This window comes from Myxocyprinus asiaticus, chromosome 28 (assembly GCF_019703515.2).
Source record: "Myxocyprinus asiaticus isolate MX2 ecotype Aquarium Trade chromosome 28, UBuf_Myxa_2, whole genome shotgun sequence".
NCBI classification, from domain to species: domain Eukaryota; kingdom Metazoa; phylum Chordata; class Actinopteri; order Cypriniformes; family Catostomidae; genus Myxocyprinus; species Myxocyprinus asiaticus.
The window spans coordinates 3987656-4009729 of NC_059371.1; the positions used below are offsets into that span (position 1 = coordinate 3987656).

At 40.8% G+C, this 22074-nt stretch overlaps 1 long non-coding RNA gene across 1 annotated transcript in view; it reads right to left on the reverse strand.

The window, feature by feature from the left end:
- Positions 1-22074, reverse strand: part of LOC127418969 (uncharacterized) — a 983530-nt gene that overhangs the window by 631070 nt on the left and 330386 nt on the right. The gene's annotated exons all lie outside the window — the stretch shown is intronic.

Genomic DNA, 22074 nt, shown 5'->3' on the forward strand with positions numbered 1-22074 from the left:
TGACTGTGGCAACATTTTTGCAAAATGAAATTAAGTGCTTCATTACACGTTTGGCTGCAGTTTCCCAGTGAACTGTCCAGCGTGGGACGCCAAAAGCGAGTGAATGGTGTCGTAATCAGATGAGGTTTTTAAGGTGAATGTTAGAGGTTAAATGAGTAAAACGTACCTCCCTAACCTAAAATGTTAACCTAAACCTAACCAGTAGTGTCACAAAACCAAATGCGACATGAAAAGCCCATTTTCTGAAGCAAACATGTCATCTCGTGTCGCTTCTACGACACTTTCGCCTCACGTGTTAGCTTGCGTGTTTGGCTGTGCTCGAACTGCGGACTTCCAGACTTCCGAGTCCAAAGTTCAAAACTATCAGGTGAGTTACTGCGGATGCTAATCGAGTTGGAATAAGTGTGTAAATGTAGGTGAGTCTGTAATACAGCGTTAAAATGTGTCGTTTTTCAAATGATGCATTGAGTAAAAAATTTTCGATATCATAACATAGCAGTGTGTGAGTAATAGTGCAAAAATAAGTGTTTATAAAGTCATAATCAGCCATTGTAGTCATGATTTGTGTGAAAGTGAAGAAAACACAGCTGTTGTAGCGCCCCTAGTGTTCATTTCACCAGGAAACTGCAATGAAACGTGGAACATGGCACATAAAGTTCTATTCTTTCTACATTCTATATCAAATATAAAGTCCTCTGAAATGCTTCAGCTATTTATCTTTGCACGAATAATTGTGAATGTGGTTATACTGTATATAGATTTTAGGTGTGGTTTTTGACATACATGATGGCAATAATTGTTTGACCTCACAGAAAGGCTTGATTTTCCAAGTTGATAAACAGCAAAGACGTTTTTTACTTGCTTATTCTGGTTGCCAATAATAAAGTGCATATGCAGCAATCTAACAAAATCCAATATAATACCCTGTGATTTCATAAAACTGAGCATATAAATAGTGAATAAAGAGTGTTTAATGATCTTTCCATTAATGAAAGAACTCTGTGCTAACATTAAGCTTTGAAAATATTCCAAGATCTCTTCATTCATGCCACTAACATTGTATAGTATGCAGAATATATCACATATATTACAATAAATACAGGACAGTAGAAAGGTAAGCATTACACGAGGTCAACAATTTACACAGTATATATGGCAATGAAAACACAAAATCAGAAAAGTAAACATTATAGACAAGATTAAGAGTGTGAATAGTGTACTGAGAAAATAATAAAATAAGTAAACAGTATATGGACTTGTTTGAGACGAATAAAATTTTCTAGATTCAGAAATAATATTCTGAATGTACAGAATAGCCTAATTATTTCTGAAAGACAAAAACAAATCACAGCATCCACAGTGGATGGGAGGAGTTGAATGAATTTGTGTGTGTGTGTGTGTTTGTGTGTGTGTGTGTGTGTGTGTGTGTGTGTGTGTGTGTGTGTGTGTGTGTGTGGCTCTCGGGCCGGTGACAAATTGAAAGTGTCTCGCTGTAGTTTATTGCCCTGATCAGGTCAAACGAAAAATATTGGAGGTCTGCGCGCGGAGACAGTTCCGTCTGCCGCAGATAAATGGACTGATCATTTCTTATTGAGAAACAATTCCTAAAAGGTAGTTTACAGCATGACTGAGGGAAGCAGGCGACGCTGCTCTACCCTGACCCTTCCCTCCGCCGCTGGGATGAAATGGATAGAGAGCGCGCGAGTTTCTGATGGCACAACTCCACCGCACAGACACTCCATTTATTATGAAGCTCGGGCTTCTGATGAAGTGTAGGCAGCGGGCTGCTGCTTCTTTATTTATTTATTTATTTTCTCTCTTTCTTTCTCAGGTGAAGTACAGGGCTGGCCTTCAGGCTCCTACACTCCAAATAGATAGAGGGAAGCGATTGAATTTAACACTCCTCTGGTTATGATTAATGCCCGTCTGTGGATGGGGCGCAGAGGCGGGGAGTCGCCACAAGGTGGTGCTGGTAATCTACAAGCGTCTGCTGTGAATGTTGAAGGAATTATCTTATTCACAGTAGCGCCATTTTTAACAGGAATCAAAACGAGACTGTGAGGGATCGATGTACAGTCTCTTCAATGCCATGCACTTTAAAAAGATGCATAAAGCTCCTAGATGACACCTAATTTTTCACAACTCATGTTTTTTTTCTACTGAAATTTCATGGAAAGATATTTTTTCAATGTTTCGACAGCAGAATGATCCAGAAACACTTTAAACAACTGTACAACCCATTGAAAAGACTGTACATCTATCCCTCACAGCCACGTTGTCATTCCCATTATAAATCAAAGATGGCGCTGCTGTATATGAGGTCTACTCGAAAATAAAGTGCAGCAGTCTGGTTCCAGAAGTAAATATACCATTATTTTTTTTTTTCAATAGGGTAATTAATTATTAACAATAATTTCTTAACCTTAAAAGACAGACCTACCGTGAGCTCTGAGGTTGTTCGATGGCATATGCTTCTGTTGAAACCATCAGTTTGCATTATTTAAACTTACATTTTTAAAATTGTGTTTAATAGCAGAATTTCAGATGAAGAGCTACACTTCCCATGATCCTAAAACGTTCCACTAATCAGAGAATCGCACCAAATTGTGTGCCAAACGGGGTGTTTCTCGTGGAATCGTTCAACGCCATCATCTGCTGAAGTTCAATTACAATACTCAAGAACACAAGAACCGAGAGTGCATAAAATTACCCAGATGTGTTCTTGATGCCGAATATCGAGGATGCATTGGATGGTGAATTGTGGGCAAAAACCCAGTACTACGGTGGCAGACGAAGGACATTTATCATTGTGCTTTCCCTCAAGAGTTTCCAGCTGTAGGCACGAAAGTCTGACTGCTCGTGAGAGTTGGCATACTACGTCAACATTTGTTGTTTTGTTAGGCATGATTTTAAACACATGGAGTTAAGAAGTGTTAGCACACTTTATTCTCAAAACCTCACTGGTGTGATATAACTTTGCTGCCACTGGTGTCTTAATGCCAGTAGTTCTCTCATTGGCTACAAACGTACTGTGACAGTCAATTGCACCAAAGGAAAATTGAAGCGCATCTCAAATCTCGCAATAGATGCGTTCTACGTCCTCCTGACTTCCTTCTTCCAAGGTAGCTTGGCAAGACAGGTGTTCATAAGAATGCAAGTCCGTTGTCTGTGTTCTTAGCATTGAGAAACACTAAAGCTCTACAGCTAACCTCCATTTCCATGTAACACTGTGAATGATGCAATCGAGGATGCAAAAGGACTACAAAAATATCCATATGATTTACGCTAAATTCCAAGTCTTTGAATATAGCAGACTGATTTTTTTTACTTATATTTTTTTCCCTGTTTGCTGCCTTTGATGTCACAGCTCAGGATAGTCGCTAGTGAAGGGTTTAGAACTAAGGGTTTGTCTTGATGTAATTTTCCTTCTCCAGAGTGATTAGTCACATGACATTTACAACTCAGGACATTCGCTCCAAAAAAGTTGCCTAGAACTGAATGGCTCTGAACAAATGCAGCAGGATATGGTCACATTTTTCTGTACCTGCATGTTCCAACCTAGCAACTGCTATTAGGAAAGCTAACTGATAGTTTAAATTAATTTAGACAAACTGCACTTTGCTCTGCAGTCAGTGTTAATAGATAATCCTCCCCAGCAGCAGCAGCAGCAGCAGTGTTATTGCTGCATACTCGGTACACTGCTCTACTCTAGTAACCTGGTGAGTGGGCAGTAAATGTCACTTTATCACTTTACCCATTATAAATGTGTGAAACGGTCTACTAAAACCCACACAAGGTGCTGTTATTGGACTACATAATGTATGTTTATGCCTTTGGTGCAGGTATTAAAATAACACTTGTAAAACTGTGGGGCAGGTATGAAATACTCCAGTTGAATTTTAATTAAGGTTTATTCATTTTGTAAATGAATTTTTATGAAACTCCTTAAATGTTTGAAATAAACTGATGCTGCGATTTTGTTCTGTGAATACCAAAACAGATGCACACCACTTTGAGTCAGTGAATCTATGACATGCATCAAGTGTGATTAGATCTAGATTCAGCCAGAATGCCTCAGCAACATGAAAGGATTGATATGTATTACTGTGCTCAAGACAGGAGACAGTGGCTGCTTTAATTTAGCATTAATAATGCAGAGGAACAGACCCGAGTGTGTGTGATCCTATCTGTTGGGATTTGAAGTATGAAATGTGCTGGAAGACATTAAAGTCAGACCTTACAAACTTTTATACTAAGTAAAAATTCTCCTTAAAATTTTACACATCATTAATTCCTGATATGTTTACTCAAAGGTAATTTTTATTTTTCCAACTCAAAAGCTTCCAACACACATGATTGATGCACTAACATACACACAAGTGCAGGCTCAGCTCTCTCTTTCCTCACTGGCGTCTGGCTCGCTCTTAAATCCGTCTCCAACTCTCACTGCAATGACAAACAGCTGGTAGAGACAATCATTGCCAGGTGATGATCCTTACCATTCTCATCTCGCTCTCCATTCACAAGCCAGCGCTCAACCACACCCCCACCACCACAGCTGAATTTAACCAAAATTACCCAAATGAAAAATTCAGGTAAAGACAACCAATTTACATTAAATCTGCATAGTGGTCAGCTAGTCCCTGCTGGTAGATGCTGTACCATCTGGGCCCAAAAGCATATTTTTCCACTGACAACCACTTAAAAGTAGCCGTGTATTCTTACAAAATAAATCGTTTTGCAAGCAACAGTTAAATCGCAAATATCACATCATATTATAGTAGATGTTTTGAATTTTTTGTATGGTTCTTAAAGGTTCACTCAGTAATATTTTTGTTTAGTTGCTCTGACACCTTGCAATGTAAATGCAGCATAACACAACAGCTTTCATTTTCAGCATAGTTTTCTGTTACCAGTGCCATTGTATGCCATTGTCATTTTACAATGAAAAAAGCGTTGAAAAGCATTTTTTTTTTTTTTTTTTTTTTTGCATTTTATTGATAATCATCGGATTCCTTTAAATCCGTGGCTATTTCATCTAATGGTGTTTTGCCTGATGCCTTTGAGTCAGAGGCCGTTTCATCTAATGCCGCTAGTTTGATACCTTTGAGTCTGATGCTGTTCCATCTGATTCCTTTGAGTCTGATGCCATTTCATCTCTTGGTGTTTAGCCTGATGCCTTTGAGTTTAAGATCGTTTCATCTGATGCCTTTGAGCCTGATGTTGTTTAGTCTGATGCCTTTGAGTCTAAGGCTGTATCATCTAATGCCTTTGAGTCTGATACCATTTCACCTGATTCCTTTGAGTCTGATACCATTTCACCTGATTCCTTTGAGTCTGATGCCATTTCCTCTGATGGCTTTGAGTCTGAGGCTATTTCATCTGATTCCTCTGTGTCTAATACCATTTCATCTGATTCCTTCAAGTCTGATGTCTTTTCTTCTGATGCTGTTTAGTCTGATGGCTTTGAGTCTGAGGCCGTTTCATGTGATGCCTTTGAGTCTGATATTTTTCATCTAATGCAGTTTTATTTGATGCCTTTGAGTCTGATGCCGTTTCATTCAGTGCATTTTGGTCTGATGCCTTATTGAATGTGACCCTAAACATGACAGTATTTTTCCCAAGACCTGGAGCATTTCAGTCTGAGGCACAATGCAATTCTGTCTGTTGGCTGAAAACTGATGCTGAGGTAAAATGATATCCTAAAATGAACAATTTACAAATGGAATTCAGGATAGTTAATGGAGTTTAGGATAGTCACTAGTGAAGGGCTTTGGACTCTGTTCTTGTGGTGCCATCAGCCAATCAGGGTTGTCAGGATGTAATTTTCCTGCAATTCCAAAGTGATTTGTCCAAATCTAAAGTGATACTGTGGTTCTCACTATGTCAACCTCTGCAATTTCAGGAGTGACTCCTGAATTACTTGCACGCACGCGCACACACACACACACACAGATTGATTTTTAAGACTGTTTGTGTTGTTACTCCCAAAACTCTGCAGTGTACATGGCCAAAAAGGTATAATTCTAATTCTAGGTACATTTAATTAATAAAGCTGTGCTATTTTCTGTCTACTTTGTTAGTATTTTAAAAAAAATCAAAAATATATTTAGAAACAATTTGGGACTATCATGTCCAAAATCTGCCTACTATTGAGAATATCTCTGCACCTCTATTTCACCATAGTGAGTCCTTCAAGCAGTGTTTCGGTCAACACAAAATGGTTGCCTGTGTAAAGAAAATGGACAGTGCAGTCTTTTAAAGCTGGAGGGATATGAGCAGAAATCTGGACATACAAACAATGCAAAAGTGATGGAGCATAGGGTGCCGAGATTGAGGGAGAAATCAATAAAAAATCAGCGTTTTGGGAGGGTCACTCATTTATCAGATGACACGGTTAAATAGCGTTAAGGCACTAAAAATGAGAAAAATATGTCCCATCCCAGTCATCGTATTGATCACGGGTGAATGGGCACTTAGAAGGCTGAAGCTACTAATAAAATAAGACATATCTTAGAGTGAATCAGCCAAAGATCGATCGGGATGCTGATCAAGGCCAAAAACATCTTCACGGGGATTTAAACTCTGATACTCTGACCCCACATACACACACAAAAACATGCTTACACATCGTACACAACATAGGTTAGCTGGTGTTTGACATGGGTGATTCTTCTCAGTGCCTGCAATCTGGATTTGACTGGAATGGCCGACACTGTCCAGCACTCCTGCCAAAAGCTATAAGGTATCCAGAGATCAAGGTTACTGAAAAACCATAAACACAAGCCAGCTTTTGCCCTATAGCCTCTCCACAACAAATTCACAGGATATACACTACCAGTCAAAGGTTTGGACACACTTGACTGAATTTGATTTTAAAAACATTTTGATCTAAAGGCTTATGCTTGAATGCTTGAAATTGGTTTTGTAGACAAATATAAATTAGGTTTAAGTATGAATTTCTTATATATTTTTCTAGAAATATTTTTATTTGGAGTGGATAGGGCAGCAAACGCAGACAAAAAGTGTCCAGCATACATGGGAATTGCTTCAAAACTATTTCAAAAGCCACAGCTCACAGACAAAGAAGCTCAAATATAAGATTCACAATGGTACAGATGTTCACATGAGGTCTTGCACTTTTTTTTAAGATTTAAAGTGAGCTGTACAGCTCCTTCATTACCTAAGTGCTTCATGCTGTGATTTAATGGCTTCATTCAGCACCTCACTCTACTAAGTTCTGATGCTTTATGACTGTTGTGGCTTGTTTCAAGTAGATATTTTAAATCAGGAAATGTAAAACTGGCCCTTTTGTGAGATCTGACAGAGAAGCAGGGCACATTTAATGTATCAATAAAAAAATGAGAAGAAATGTTTTGCTGAAGGAGTTTCTAGAGGACAGTTCAATTCAGGAGACACAATGGAGTTCTCAGTTACATTTAGTTCAAGTTTAATCTTTGTCTGAGATGTTTCACCTACAATTACTTAAGTGAAATTGATATGGACACAAATGTGTTGATTGTTGACATACAGGAAGCACAGCATTGCTCAGATAATTTAATCTTGGAAGAAGAAATGTTTAAATTGATATTACGAATATCTAGAGACATGTCAGGAAAAAACTGAGAAGCAGAGGAATTTGATAAACCGGTCTCGTAATAATATGAGATAGCAAGAATTTTATACAGAAAAATAAACCAACCAACATGGTGTTATTACAAATTTTACTTGGTTTAACCCCTAACCCAAACCCTAAAACTAACCATGATTTTAATAGGAAAATAACTTTTGTGTAAGACAACATCTGGGTTTGGAACGAGACAATGGAAGCGTATTACGTAAGTGATAATCTACAGTCAGCTGGTTGTTATCGCAAAATATACCCCAACAGTGTGATCAGGACGTGAAATAGAGGGGTCTTGTATCAGCCTGAAGGGGTTTATTTTGCAATAACAACTGGATGACTGTACATAATCCCGCTTATTACACGGCTACTGTGAAAATAAATAGCAAATAAATACGGTATATAAATGGACATAAAATGTTGATTTGCATTGATATTATGTTATTATGTGAGAAGAAGTAAATCGTTGAACAGCTGAAATCCACTTCTGGTTTACGTCGGAGTTCTGTTTGTGTTTATTTTGTCATTAATGAACATCTTACTACTCATTTCCAGCTTATTACAAGACTGCTTGCCAAATAAATAAAATAATGGACATGAAACATGATTTGAGTTAAAATATTTTTTTTTAGCTTACTTGTAGAGATCGCAGAGTGATCCGAGAAGCAGGAAAGATGACTCGCAATACCTGGATGAGCACTCTGATCCGTGGATGTGCAGTTGTGACTGCTAGATGGCGCAATTGACCAATCAGAATCGAATTTTCCAGAGTGCCACGTAATAAAGGTAACTGACATACATTTGCAGCCTGATCTCATGAACATTATGTGACTGGGGCAACATTTTTGTAAAACTTAATTACGTACTTCAATAAACCTTTCACTGCAGTTTCCCAGTGAAATGTCCAGTGGAGGGTGCCAAAAGTAAGTGAAATGGTGTCGTTTTTAAAGATCCTGTGAAAAATGAAATAGCACATTAAGTGTTGAACTGGTTATGAAAGCCCTACATTAATTGTATTGTCCATACAATGAGCATAGACATCTTTCTCCCTAAGTCACAATAATGTGATGCTGGCCCTTAAAGAACGTGTGTGGTGATCGCGTTTGAGAGAGAGTCGATGGAGATCTAACGAGATCAGCACAAGAGCTGAATGCACAAAGCATGTAGTGTGCAGTAGCCTGCTTTAATGGCAGTTGTTGTAGATAAAGTGATCAATAGGAAAAAATAAATAAACTAAAAATGGTCCTTTATACCAACTGAGAAGGCTTTAGTTACAGCATAAAAGCAGTGCTGAAGGGCGACTGAAGAGTATTTTTGCCGGATGGCGTAGATTTGGGAGTTTGTATCCAGTCTCGAACTTGCAGAGTTTGATATTAATTTGCATGAGAGCGTAAGTCTTGACTAATAACTCATTTTTTGTGGCACTCAAGTTCATGTTTTCAAAATGTTAAGGGACAGTGTTGTATTTCATCTTTTATTGAACACAGAGGGGAGAGAGTTCATCAGATCCTGCGTGTGTGTGTGCACATCTGTCAATGTGATGATGAACAGTACGTTTAAATCATTTAATTTAGTTTCTAAAGGTTGTACAGATGTGTTTATTCTTTAAGGTGAAGCAGAATTGTAAATTGATGTTTAAGATGTCTAAATGTGCATTGATCAGAAACAAGAATGTAATGTGTAACTGAGTTTGTTTAATTTCAGTTCACTTATTACTTAACTTTAGCAGCCTTATATTGCATGTTTTGAATACAAATGTTATATTTGTATTTTGTTTCTCTAGGATAACAGATTGCTACCGTTGTCTATGTTGTATGGTGTCGATTAATATGTTCCTCTACTAGAGTTGTTTTGGGAAACTTTTATCTAGTGGTATCCAGTGAACTACTTGAGTCAAGTGAATACACTACTTATTGATCTCACAATTGGCCTTTCTGCGTCAAAGGTGATTTATTGCAGATTTTTGTAAAAAGGAGGAAAAAGACAGACTCCCCTAATTTGAAGAGAACAATCTTTAATTTTCCTGTTCTAACTTCCCCCAAATCTGCATATTTTAATGCTGTGCTGTTTCAAGTGCAGTTTTGAATAAAAGAACCCAATTTAAGAATTTATCTTGTGCCCTGTTTCATCCTTATTTCACACTTTGTGCCACAGAGATTTATGGTACCAGGAGTGGGGTTCCCTTGCTAATTTTGGGGCTATAGTCAGGAAAAGTGGGAGCAACATAGACAATGGTAGTGGTGGAGAGTGGTCGAGTACCAGTGCCAAGAGGGTCAATGGCGTGTGGTGCAGCGTGCCTGAAGACCCTGAGGGGAAGCAAGGGATCAGCATTCCACAGCAGGAGGGTATTCACGTCATTGCCATGACCACTGGTGAAGGAGACCAGAAGAAATCGCCTTCTTCAAGTCTGACTGCGGAAACTGTGACTGTTTCGGGACTGTGTTGTTATTTGATGTAGAGACATCATAAGAACATGGACCAGGATGAAAGTGTGCCAGCTGCTGAGGCTGTGGACTATGGTGATTGAGGTAATCCAGTGGCACAGCTCCAGTCACAAATTTTGGAGCTGGGTCGAAAACATGACTTGAAGTATTCATCAACCCTTGCTAATATTAGTAATGTTAATACCAGATCTTATGTGTACATTCCAAGAGAACGTCAAATTGTACCATTCAGTGGTGATACTGGTAAAGATGGTCAAACTGTAGATGAGTTCATTGTTGAGGTAGAATGGGTAATCAGAGTAAGGGGTTTAAACACAGAGGATCAAATAGACTTCATTATCTCTCATTTAAGAGGTTCAGCCTTAGATGAGGTTAAGCTGCGTATGGGGGAAAAACAAAACAAACTCAAGATTGTTTTCATATTTGAGGGGAGCCTTTAGAGAGAAATGTACCACATCACAATTGTTACATGCTTTTTATGCACGCAGACAATTAGATGGAGAAGATTTCCGTGACTATTCCCATGCTCTCTCTCAGCTTCTTAAATTTGCTCTCCAACAATCCACTAATTCTGTGTCTGACCCACAGCTCACTTTAAGAGATCAGTTCATTGAAGGGGTGAGAGATATAACCCTTCATAGAGAACTGCATAAACTTATCAGAGAGAGGCCTCAGTCCACTTTGTTTGATGTTTGTGCAGAGGCCATGATGTGGGTTGTGGAAGACGGACCCTGTGGTGACATGACGGTGGCCTTGCAAGAGGTAGTAAAAATAATTACTCAGCAGAGTAAAGCTGTTGGTGAACTAATGCAGTCTGTGAACTCACTGTACAAAAAGTCCGTTGAAATGGTGGTCAGAGTGGGAAGCCTAAGTTTAAGCCAAAGTATACAGATGTCGGGCAACCAATTTGTTTAAGATGTGAAGGGTTGGGACATGTAGCTCGACAGTGCACTGTACCATGTAACTCCAAAGACCAGTATACTGCCACCACAAGTTCTGCAGTACAGGGAAATGGGATCCCTCCATTGTGGTGAGCCGAGCAATGCGAGGAAAGCCTGAAGGCTCAAAAAGTAGCATGCTAACTAAAGAACAGTTTTTTGAGCATGCAGTTGGCAAATGCCCTGAGGTAGATATTCAGATTGGGGGTGTTCCTGTTAGGTGTCTTCTAGATACAGGAAGTAATGTGAGCACTCTAACAGAAAGTTTATTTTGGGAAAACCTCCATGGAGAAGACAAAGACATTCACTGCACTGCTAAGTGGCTAAAGATAACTGCAGCCAATAAGCTACCCTTGCCATACTTAGGGTATGTTGAATTAGACATTCAATTGTGGGTTCCTGATAGTCCGTGATGGGGATGCTGCACAGCCAGACTCGACTCCCCCTGGCATCATTGGCATGAATATTGCTCAGAGGTGCAGACAGTTGGTTCTTACTGAGTTTGATACCACTCTAGGGGGAAAGCTGGACTCTGTGTGGAGGGAAGCCTTTCATCGTGTACAGGAAGTCTATGCCAGAGTAAACAAGAGACCCATTGACAGTGATGCTTGGTTGTTGCTAGATCCTGGATACACAACATTTCCTGGTGGATTGATCCCAGTTCCCACCTTATTGCCGTCCCATAGTCGAGTACTTCCAGTCCAAGTAGTAAACTTTTCATCAGAGGATGTTTAGCTGCCATCTAAGGTTCGGCTGGGTATACTTAGCCATTGTCAATGTGTTGAGAATAACCCCTATGAAGTGAGATTTCAGCGCATCTCCATTGACCATGAAGAGGTGACGTTGATCAGAAAATTAAACCAGAGTCTGATAGTGACATAAAAAACTTGTTAAATTGACTACAGATAGGAGGCACACCAGAACAGCAGGCAAAGCTAGGTGTCCTCCTTATGGAATATGCAGATGTGTTTGCAGTCCATGATGAAAACTTGGGGTACACAGACCAGGTGAAACATGAGATTCCCTTGCTGGATGATACCCCAGTCTCCCAGCCATATTGACGCATCCGGCCTAACCAGTTTGAGGAGGTCAGGGAGCCTATCTTTGAACTGCTCAGAAAGGGAGTAATACACAAAAGCTCCAGCTCTTATACCTCCCCAGTTGTGTTAGTGCGCAAGGCTGATGGAAGTCTAAGTCTGTGCGTGGACTATAGGAGACTAAACTCTAAGATGAAACGTGATGCTTTCCCGTTGCCATGCATAGATGAGAGCCTGGATGTGTTGGGCGGTGCGCAGCTTTTCTCAACAATAGATCTTGCATGTGGGTACCATCAGGTTGCAGTCCATGAGAGAGACAGACACAAGACTGCTTTCATCATGCTGTTTGGACTGTATGAATACCAGCGGATGCCCTTCGGGCAGGCCATCATGAGCGACTTGGTGTTCAGAATTGTGCTCATCTACTTAGATGACTTATTAGTGTACTCCTCTACCATTCATGATCATCTAGTGAGGCTTGAGACAGTGTTTAAAAGACTGAGAGAAACTGGACAGAAAAAAAGTGTCATTTTCAGCGATCAGGTTCCTTGATCATCAGGTCTCAGCACAGGGTGTGAATACTGACCCTGATAAAATAAGTTCAGTTAAGCAGTGGCCAGTCCCTAGCACCCTTAAGGAACTCAGGTCATTCCTGGACTTCTGTAGTTATTATAGGAGATTCACTGGGGGTTTCTCCCAGGTAGCCGGCCCACTGCATAAGGCAGATCATTTGTATAAATGCTCTTGGATACCCCTGTGCGAAATGGTCTTTGAGCAGCTGAAAGACAAGGTGACAAGTGCTCCAACACGGGGGAACGCTGACTTCAGCCTCCCATTTGTGTTGGAGACAGATTCTAGCAACCTTGGCTTGGGTGCTGTTTTATACCAATTCCAAAGGGGTAGGAAGACTGTGATAGCTTATGCGAGTAGGAGGTTGCATGGGGCTGAGAAAAATTATTGAAACTACAGCAGCATGACACTGGAGCTGTTAGCACTTAAGTGGACGGTGACGGAGGTTCGGAGAAGGAGAGTTACTTGCTGGGGTCCAAGTTCACCATCATAACAGACAACAACCCCCTCTGTCACCTCACAACCGCCAAATTAGGTGCCATTGAATAGCGATGGGCTGCCTGTCTCGCTGTTTTCGACTTTGATGTCAAGTGCTGCCCGGAACGATGCAACACCACAGCGATGCCCTTTCCAAGAGACCAGGATCAGATGAACCAGAGCCTGAAAGTGAGGACACAGAGTATGATGGCTGTGTGGTGATCTGTAACTTGCTTAGGACAGGAACAGATCTAGGACCAGACTTGTTGGCGGCAGGAGTTGAGTGCTGTAAAGTCAGGCAGTTGCAGGCATCCATGGCAAGAGAGGATGATGTTGGTTCTGAGAACACCCCTACTTTGCCAGGATATTCAAAAGCAGAACTCCATCACTTTCAGGAGGCGGATCCAACACTCTGTGTGTTCAGGATGTTCTGGAGCAGACAAAGGAAGCCTACCTGCCAAGAGAGATTAGACTTGTCCATACCTGTTCGGTCCCTGCTGAAACAGTGGCAGAAGATCAGTGAAAAGGAGGGGCTCTTATACCATGTAATTGAAGATGTCCACACCAGAGAGTGTCACCAGATGTTGTTACCCACCTGTCTGACTGATCAAGTCGTAAAGAGTGTCCATGATCAGATGGGACATCAGGGTATAGAGAGAACACTAGGCCTGTTGAAACATAGATGCTTCTGGGGAGGAATGTACAAGGATGTGGAACAGTGGGTGAAAAGATGTCAGCGATGTGTGCTAGCGAAAATGCCGCAGCCCAAGATCCAAGCACCCTGGACACCATTCTTAGCCTCCCGACCACTGGAAGTTGTTGCAGTAGACTTCACTACACTTGAACCAGCCACAGATGGGCATGAAAATGTTCTGGTAGTGACTGCTGTGTTCACCAAGTTCAGCCAAGTGTTCCCCACCCATGATCAGAAGGTGGAGACCACTGCTATAATACTTTAAAAGAGAATGGTTTCTGAAGTACGGCATGCCGCAACGCTTACTCTCTGATCAGGGCAGAAATTTCAAAAGCGCTGTTATATCTGAGCTCTGCAAGTTGTACGGAGTGAAGAAAACTTGCATGATACTACATCACACCCAGGGGAATCCTCAATGCGAGAGGTTTAACAGAACTCTACGTGATAAAATAAGCGCAGATGGCCACAACACTTACCGGAGCTGTATGTGTATAATGTGATGCCACACTCATCCACAGGGTATTCAATGTACTATCTGCTGTTTGGGACCCAGCCACATCTCCCCATTGATGCTCTGTTGGGTCAGGAGCCAGTGACAGACAACGAACCTGACTGGTTAACTGTACACAAGGAACGACTCCGAGATGCACATGTCTGAGCAAAGAGTATGCTGAAAGGAAGGCTGTAGAGAGAGTTATGCAGCAAGAAGAGAAGGTATATTGCCCAGCAGTGGAGACTGGACAACATGTGTATTTATGACATCGACCACCCGGAAGGAACAAGATCCAGGACGCATGGTCTTCCACTATGTACAAAGTGATAGAGGTCCAGGGATCCATGTACGCGGTAGAGCCTGTAGAAGGAGGCCCATTTAGGAGAGTGCACAGATCTAACTTCAGGCCCTGTATGAATCCACTCCCCGTGCCCACCCCCAAGAGTCAGGAACCCCCTAAGGTGGATGTACCTGCCTCAATATCAGAGCCAGTGATGCCCTTACTGGATGCAGAGTGTATGCTAGTGGAGGACATCCAATATCCAGTGGAGGAGCAAGCACCAAACCCAGCACTTGAGGAGCTGGATCAGCCAGTTGCTGAAGCTGAAAATGGTTCCAGTGATCAGAGAGAGGAAACTAATGAGAGTGATGTTGTTTCAGGACCTGAGAGTCATGAGATTCCTATTGATACCCTGGAAGAGAGGCCAGTGTCTTCTAAACCAGAAACAGAAAGTGTTAACTTACCTTCTGAAATACCAGAAGTGAGACCTGTGCCTACTAGAAGGAAAAGGGAAGGGGGTGCTGAGCCAAAAGTGCTTTGTCATGCGCCACGTAAAACACAGAGAGCAATGGCAGGGGTTCACAGCAACCCAAACAGATTGCCTAAATCAGCTTGCAATGTAGTGTCCTTTAGTCCTGACGTGTTTTCCCAGGTGTTAGCTGGTATGGTCCATTACACTTCCGGGAAGCTCCAGGGGAGTGTGTTGGTAGTCACCGAGGACATTGCCTATTGGCAAGGGAGAGTGTAACCACATCAAAATTGTTGCTGGTTTTAGTGCTTATCTATAAGCTTTTTGTAATTAACATTTTTTATTGATTCAAAGAAAAAACACAACAGAGAAAAACCCAACATATACACACCGAATCAACATTTAACTTTTAACCCTCATTAACATCCCTCCCCAAACACCAACCCCACCATACCCCAAAGAACACCCCTGTGGTCACATAAAATAATACACACACACAAACAATAAAATAAAAAATAAAAATAAATAAAAAATAAAATATATAATAAACATGCATAATTAAACTAAACGTCTCCCTCCTCATCCCTTCCCCTTGAGTCCTCCAAAACTGCCAAATACCTACCCCACTTCCTGAAAAATAAGTCCTCCAGCCCCAGCCTTCCATCTATCATCTTCTCATAAGCCGCCACCCTCCCCATCTCCGCGAATGGAAATGGTGGCGCTCCGTCTGACATCCATCCCCTTAAAATAATTTGTCTACCAATCATCACGCCAGTCAGAACCCAATTTTTTATATATTTGTTGCCTGAATTTATAACTTCCCCATTGCCCAAAATGCAAAGTCTAGGGCAAAGTAAAATTTGAGTGCCCAGAACGTCACACAAATAATTCTGAATTTTTAACCAAACATCTTGGATCTTGACGCAAATCTTAAATTGCATAAGGCGAACCCTTGCATCTCTAGATGCAGACTTGACATTTTTCAGAATCTTAGTCCACACTCCATCTTCCAATACCAAATTCAAATCTTTCTCCCATAATCTCTTAATAGAAGTTAAAGCTCCATCCCCATACTCTGAATTAACAGGGAGTACTACACTGATGCCTCATGACCTTTTCCAAAAGCCGCAATCACCTCTCCCAAAGCATCTGCCTCCTTAGGGGGGTGTGTGCTACTCCCAAAAATAGTACAAAGCAGGTGGTGCAATTGTAAATATCTATAAAACTGAGGTCTGGGGATCCCAAAATGTTGGACCAAGTTTTCAAATGATCTCAACACTCCACTTTCATATAGGTCACCGAGTGTAGCAACCCCCCTCACAAACCACTCTGGCCAGCAGAAAGGGGACTTGCCAATACATAATCTTGGGTTCTGCCATATGCTCGAGGCAACATTTAAATAAGTGTCCAATTTAAACAATCTGGACACTTTAGTCCATACCGAGCGTAAATGCGAAATAACGGCATGTAACTTAACTTTTCCGATTAGTTTGATAGAGATGCTTTGTAATGGCGAAATAGGAGCAAGAACTGCCTGTTCAATAACAAACCAGGGAGGGGCTCTCTCAGGTGGAAGTGACCAATGAGCCAAATGTCTGAGACTGAACGCATAGTAATAAAACAAAATCTTGGGTAGACCTAGCCCTCCTTTGTCAATCGGCCTATGTACAGGTGCATCTCAATAAATTAGAATGTCGTGGAAAAGTTCATTTATTTCAGTAATTGTGAAACTCGTGTATTAAATAAATTCAGTGCACACAGACTGAAGTAGTTTAAGTCTTTGGTTCTTTTAACAAAAACCCACCAATTCACTATCTCAAAAAATTAGAATACATCATAAGACCAATAAAAAAAACATTTTTAGTGAATTGTTGGCCTTCTGGAAAGTATGTTAATTTACTGTATATGTACTCAATACTTGGTAGGGGCTCCTTTTGCTTTAATTACTGCCTCAATTCGGCGTCGCATGGAGGTGATCAGTTTGTGACACTGCTGAGGTGGTATGGAAGCCCAGGTTTCTTTGACAGTGGCCTTCAGCTCATCTGCATTTATTGGTCTCTTGTTTCTCATTTGCCTCTTGACAATACCCCATAGATTCTCTATGGGGTTCAGGTCTGGTGAGTTTGCTGGCCAGTCAAGCACACCAACACCATGGTCATTTAACCAACCTTTGGTGCTTTTGGCAGTGTGGGCAGGTGCCAAATCCTGCTGGAAAATGAAATCAGCATCTTTAAAAAGCTGGTCAGCAGAAGGAAGCATGAAGTGCTCCAAAAGTTCTTGGTAAACGGGTGCAGTGACTTTGGTTTTCAAAAAACACAATGGACCAACACCAGCAGATGACATTGCACCCAAATCATCACAGACTGTGGAAACGTAACACTGGACTTCAAGCAACTTGGGCTATGAGCTTCTCCACCCTTCCTCCAGACTCTAGGACCTTGGTTTCCAAATGAAATACAAAACTTGCTCTCATCTGAAAAGAGGACTTTTGAACACTGGGCAACAGTCCAGTTCTTCTTCTCCTTAGCCCAGGTAAGATGCCTCTGACGTTGTCTGTGGTTCAGGAGTGGCTTAACAAGAGGAATACGACAACTGTAGCCAAATTCCTTGACATGTCTGTGTGTGGTGGCTCTTGATGCCTTGACCCCAGCCTCAGTCCATTCCTTGTGAAGTTCACCCAAATTCTTGATTCGATTTTGCTTGACAATCATAAGGCTGCGGTTCTCTCGGTTGGTTGTGCATCTTTTTCTTCCATACTTTTTCCTTCCACTCAACTTTCTGTTAACATGCTTGGATACAGCACTCTGTGAACAGCCAGCTTCTTTGGCAATGAATGTTTGTGGCTTACCCTCCTTGTGAAGGGTGTCAATGATTGTCTTCTGGACAACTGTCAGATCAGCAGTCTTCCCCATGATTGTGTAGCCTAGTGAACCAAACTGAGAGACCATTTTGAAGGCTCAGGAAACCTTTGCAGGTGTTTTGAGTTGATTAGCTAAATGGCATGTCACCATATTCTAATTTTTTGAGAATTGGTGGGTTTTTGTTAAATGTGAGCCAAAATCATCACAATTAAAAGAACCAAAGACTTAAACTACTTCAGTCTGTGTGCATTGAATTTATTTAATACACAAGTTTCACAATTTGAGTTGAATTACTGAAATAAATGAACTTTTCCACGACATTCTAATTTATTGAGATGCACCTGTAACTTATTAAAATGCAATCTGGGACATTTACCATTCCAAATGAAGGACTTCGCTATGCTATCGAATTGCTTGAAATAAAAGAGGGATACATCTACAGGGAGAGATTGTAGCAGGTAGTTAAAATTTTGGAATACAATTCATTTTAATAACATTAACCTTTCCAATCATCGATAAATGTAATGAAGCCCACCTGCCCACATCGCTCGAAAATCTTTTTATTAAAGGGTCAAAATTGACACTAACTAAATCAGACAAATTTGCTGGGAATAAAATCCCCAAATACTTAATGCCCCATTTGGGGCATTGGAAGGCGCCCGGCTGGAAAGCCATTACTGGACAGTATGCTGTCAGAGCCAAAGCTTCGGATTTAGACCAATTAACTTTGTATCCTGAGAACTTGGAAAAGGAATTAATAATTCTGTGGAGGCAAGGCATAGATCTAGTAGGTTCAGAGACAAATAATAAAATATCATCTGCATAAAGCAGAAGCTTATGCGCCACACCTCCCGCCACCACCCCTGGAAAATCATCCTCCCCCCTTATTGTACCTGCTAATGGTTCCAGGGCAAGACAGAACAATAAAGGAGAAAGAGGGCAACCCTGCCGAGTGCCCCTATCCAGAGTAAAATAATCTGAAATTAATCCATTTGTTTGTACCGCTGCTACAGGGTGTCTATAAAGTAACTTAATCCAACCAATAAATGAACTCCCGAACCTATACGTTTCCAAAATCTTAAAAAGATAATCCCATTCTACCATATCAAACGCCTTTTCGGCATCAAGTGAGATGGCAGCGACCGGAGAATGATTATTCACTACTGACCAGATGATATTGATGAGATGCCTGATGTTATCAGAAGAGCTACGGCCCCGAATAAACCCCACCTGATCTATATGTATAAGAGATGTCATAACCTTACTTAATCGGTTAGCCAAAATGTTTACAATATTTTTACATCTAGTTGGATCAGGGAGAGTGGACAGTAACTTTTACACTCGCTTGGATCTTTGTCCTTTTTAAGAATCAGTCTGATCCGGGCTTGTGTCATGGTTGGAGGAAGCTTTCCATTCTTTAATGATTCAGTATAAACTTCTAACAAAAGTGGAGCCAGTTCTGTAGCATAGGATCTAAAAAATTCTGCAGCAAAACCATCTGGCCCCGGAGCCTTGCCAGTAGGTAGGGACTTAATTACCTCGTCAACCTCCTCCAAGGTTATCTCGGAATCAAAAGAGTTTTTTTGCTCAATCGTCAGTTTAGGAAGATCTAATGGTTCCACAAATTTTCTAATATCTTCATCAGTAGACGAAGAAGTGGAGCTATAAAGATCAAGATAGAACTCTATAAAGGCATTATTAATATCAATGGCTGAGGTAAAAATTTCACCACCAGCAGATTTCACTAAGGGAATGATAGAAAGAGACTCTCTCTGCTTAATATATCTAGCCAAAAGCTTCCCTGCTTTGTCACCCGACTCAAAGTATGACCGTCTTGCCCTGAATAACCAAAACTCCACTTTCTGTGACAAAATAGTATTATATCTATATTTCAATCGGGTCAATTCTCTGAGGCCATCAGCTGACATACTGCGCTTCAGCTGTGCCTTTGCACATTTAATATTCTCTTCCAACTCCACGAGTTCTTGTGCTTTAGATTTTTTGATGAATGAGGCATACTGTATGATCCAACCCCTAAGAACCACCTTAAGTGCCTCCCAAGCCACGCCCACAGAGGATACTGAGGACCAGTTGGTTTCCATATAAACATTGATTTCAGTCTTTAACATTTGTTGGAAATCAGGATTCTGCAAAAGGGACACATTAAGGAGCCAAGAGGGATTTGGATATAAAAAAAATCTATTCTAGAATAAATCTTATGGACTGATGAAAAAAATGTATAGTCCATACCAGATGGGTTCAAAAGTCTCCAAATATCTGTAAGACCAAAAGTTTTACACATCCTGTGAAACGTTAATGTTGCTCTAGGGGGTTTACACACTTTTGCCATCAAAAGATTAAAGTCTCCTCCCAATATTATATCATGAGGGGTGCCAGTGGTTTGCAACATCCCTTCAAGATCTATAAAAAAGCCCTGATCATCAGCGTTAGGTGCGTAAATATTAGCCAAAATCAATCTTTGCCCTTGAATTTCAGCTAAAACAATAATGACTCTCCCTAATTTATCTTTAGTCTGTTTGAGACATTTTAATTGTAGATGTTTATTAATCAATATAATGACTCCCTTGCTCTTACTTGAGCCAGCACTAAAAAAACATGTCCACCCCATATCTTCCCAAATTTTTCAGCTTCCTGCGGGGAGAGATGTGTTTCTTGAAAAAACACTATATCATATTTCTTATGTTTGAGAAAAGTAATAACCTTTCTTCTTTTTATGGGGTGCCCCAACCCATTTACATTCCATGTGGAGAGAGATAGTATACTCATATTAACATTTGACATTTTGATATAGTAGAAAAAATAAATTGTGTGTCAAAAACAAAATTATACAGACCACATTCCCCATTAGTGAAACAATCAAACCCCGAACTTCCCCCCGAACAAAACAAACAGAAAAAAGATAAACATGTGCATTAACCCCGCGCATGAAAGCACCAACCGGCGATAATCCCTCTAAACTCAAAAGGTCCATGAACGCCCACGAGCCCCCACAACAACTTTGCCGTCGGACTGCTCAATTTTGCCTCACAAATTTGTGAGCCAAAATGACATAACAGAAAATACTTTGTAAAATAAACCCAGCCAATAGGAAGAATGAACACAAAAAATGTGTAGATTCATTCACAGAACTGTCTCAAAGGTGTGATCTTCCACAAAACAAATTCCAGCTGATATAAAACTGTTCAGATATGTTCAGTGAGCCGGCTGTTATGAGTTCAACGGATGACGTAATAATTCCAATGTCCCATAAAAATACTCAACAAAACAAACTACAGCCAGCAGGAGGAATAAGTACGAAGAACAAACAGATTAATCCACAGCTGTTCCAAAGGAGTGTTATTCAATAGAACAAGCTCCAGCCACTAGGCGGAACCAATACAAAAAGAAACAAAACCGGCATTCCGGTTTCCCTGATGGTTGAGTCAATTCACTCGGAGGCCGCATAAAGTATATACCATGACTTACACATTCCATCAACTTTATAAAAGACATCCTTTGTGTGAGCATGTAGATATTTTTCAGTCATCCGTAGTGTCCACTCTCAAACTGGCCGGTTACTTCAATGCAAAGTAATCTTTCGTCAATGCAAAAGTTTATTTAAGGAAAATAAACGCAAAAAGAAGAAAGAAACCAAAATGACGCCCAGCTTCCTCAAAAGCCAGAGTAAGTACAGCGAGTCGACCCACTCACATGAGAAACACCCAATGGTTTACTCACCCATTGATTCAATAAAAGACATTGCCTGATTGGGACATGTAAATACTTTGCGACCATCCTTCGTTTCTATTCTCAGTTTTGCCGGAAACATCAGAGCAAAAGTAATCTCTCGCTGATGTAAGAGTTTCTTACATTCCTTGAACCGATCGCTTTCTCTCTTGTCGAACTCGCAAAGTCAGGGAACAAGAATATATTATGGTTCTTCCAAGAAAGCTTCCCTTTGCTCCTCGCCTGGCGCAACACAAGATCTTTACCGGATGATCTCAGAAATCTGGCCAGAATCAATCGGGGCCTGTCTCCCTCAGCAAATCTGTGAGCTGGGACTCTGTGAGCTCGCTCGATTTCCAGATTGTGGCCTGTTATGTCGAGCAGACTCAGGAAAAACTCATCTAGGAATTTCACCATATCTCTGCCCTCCTCATGCTCAGGAATTCCAACAATTCGAACGT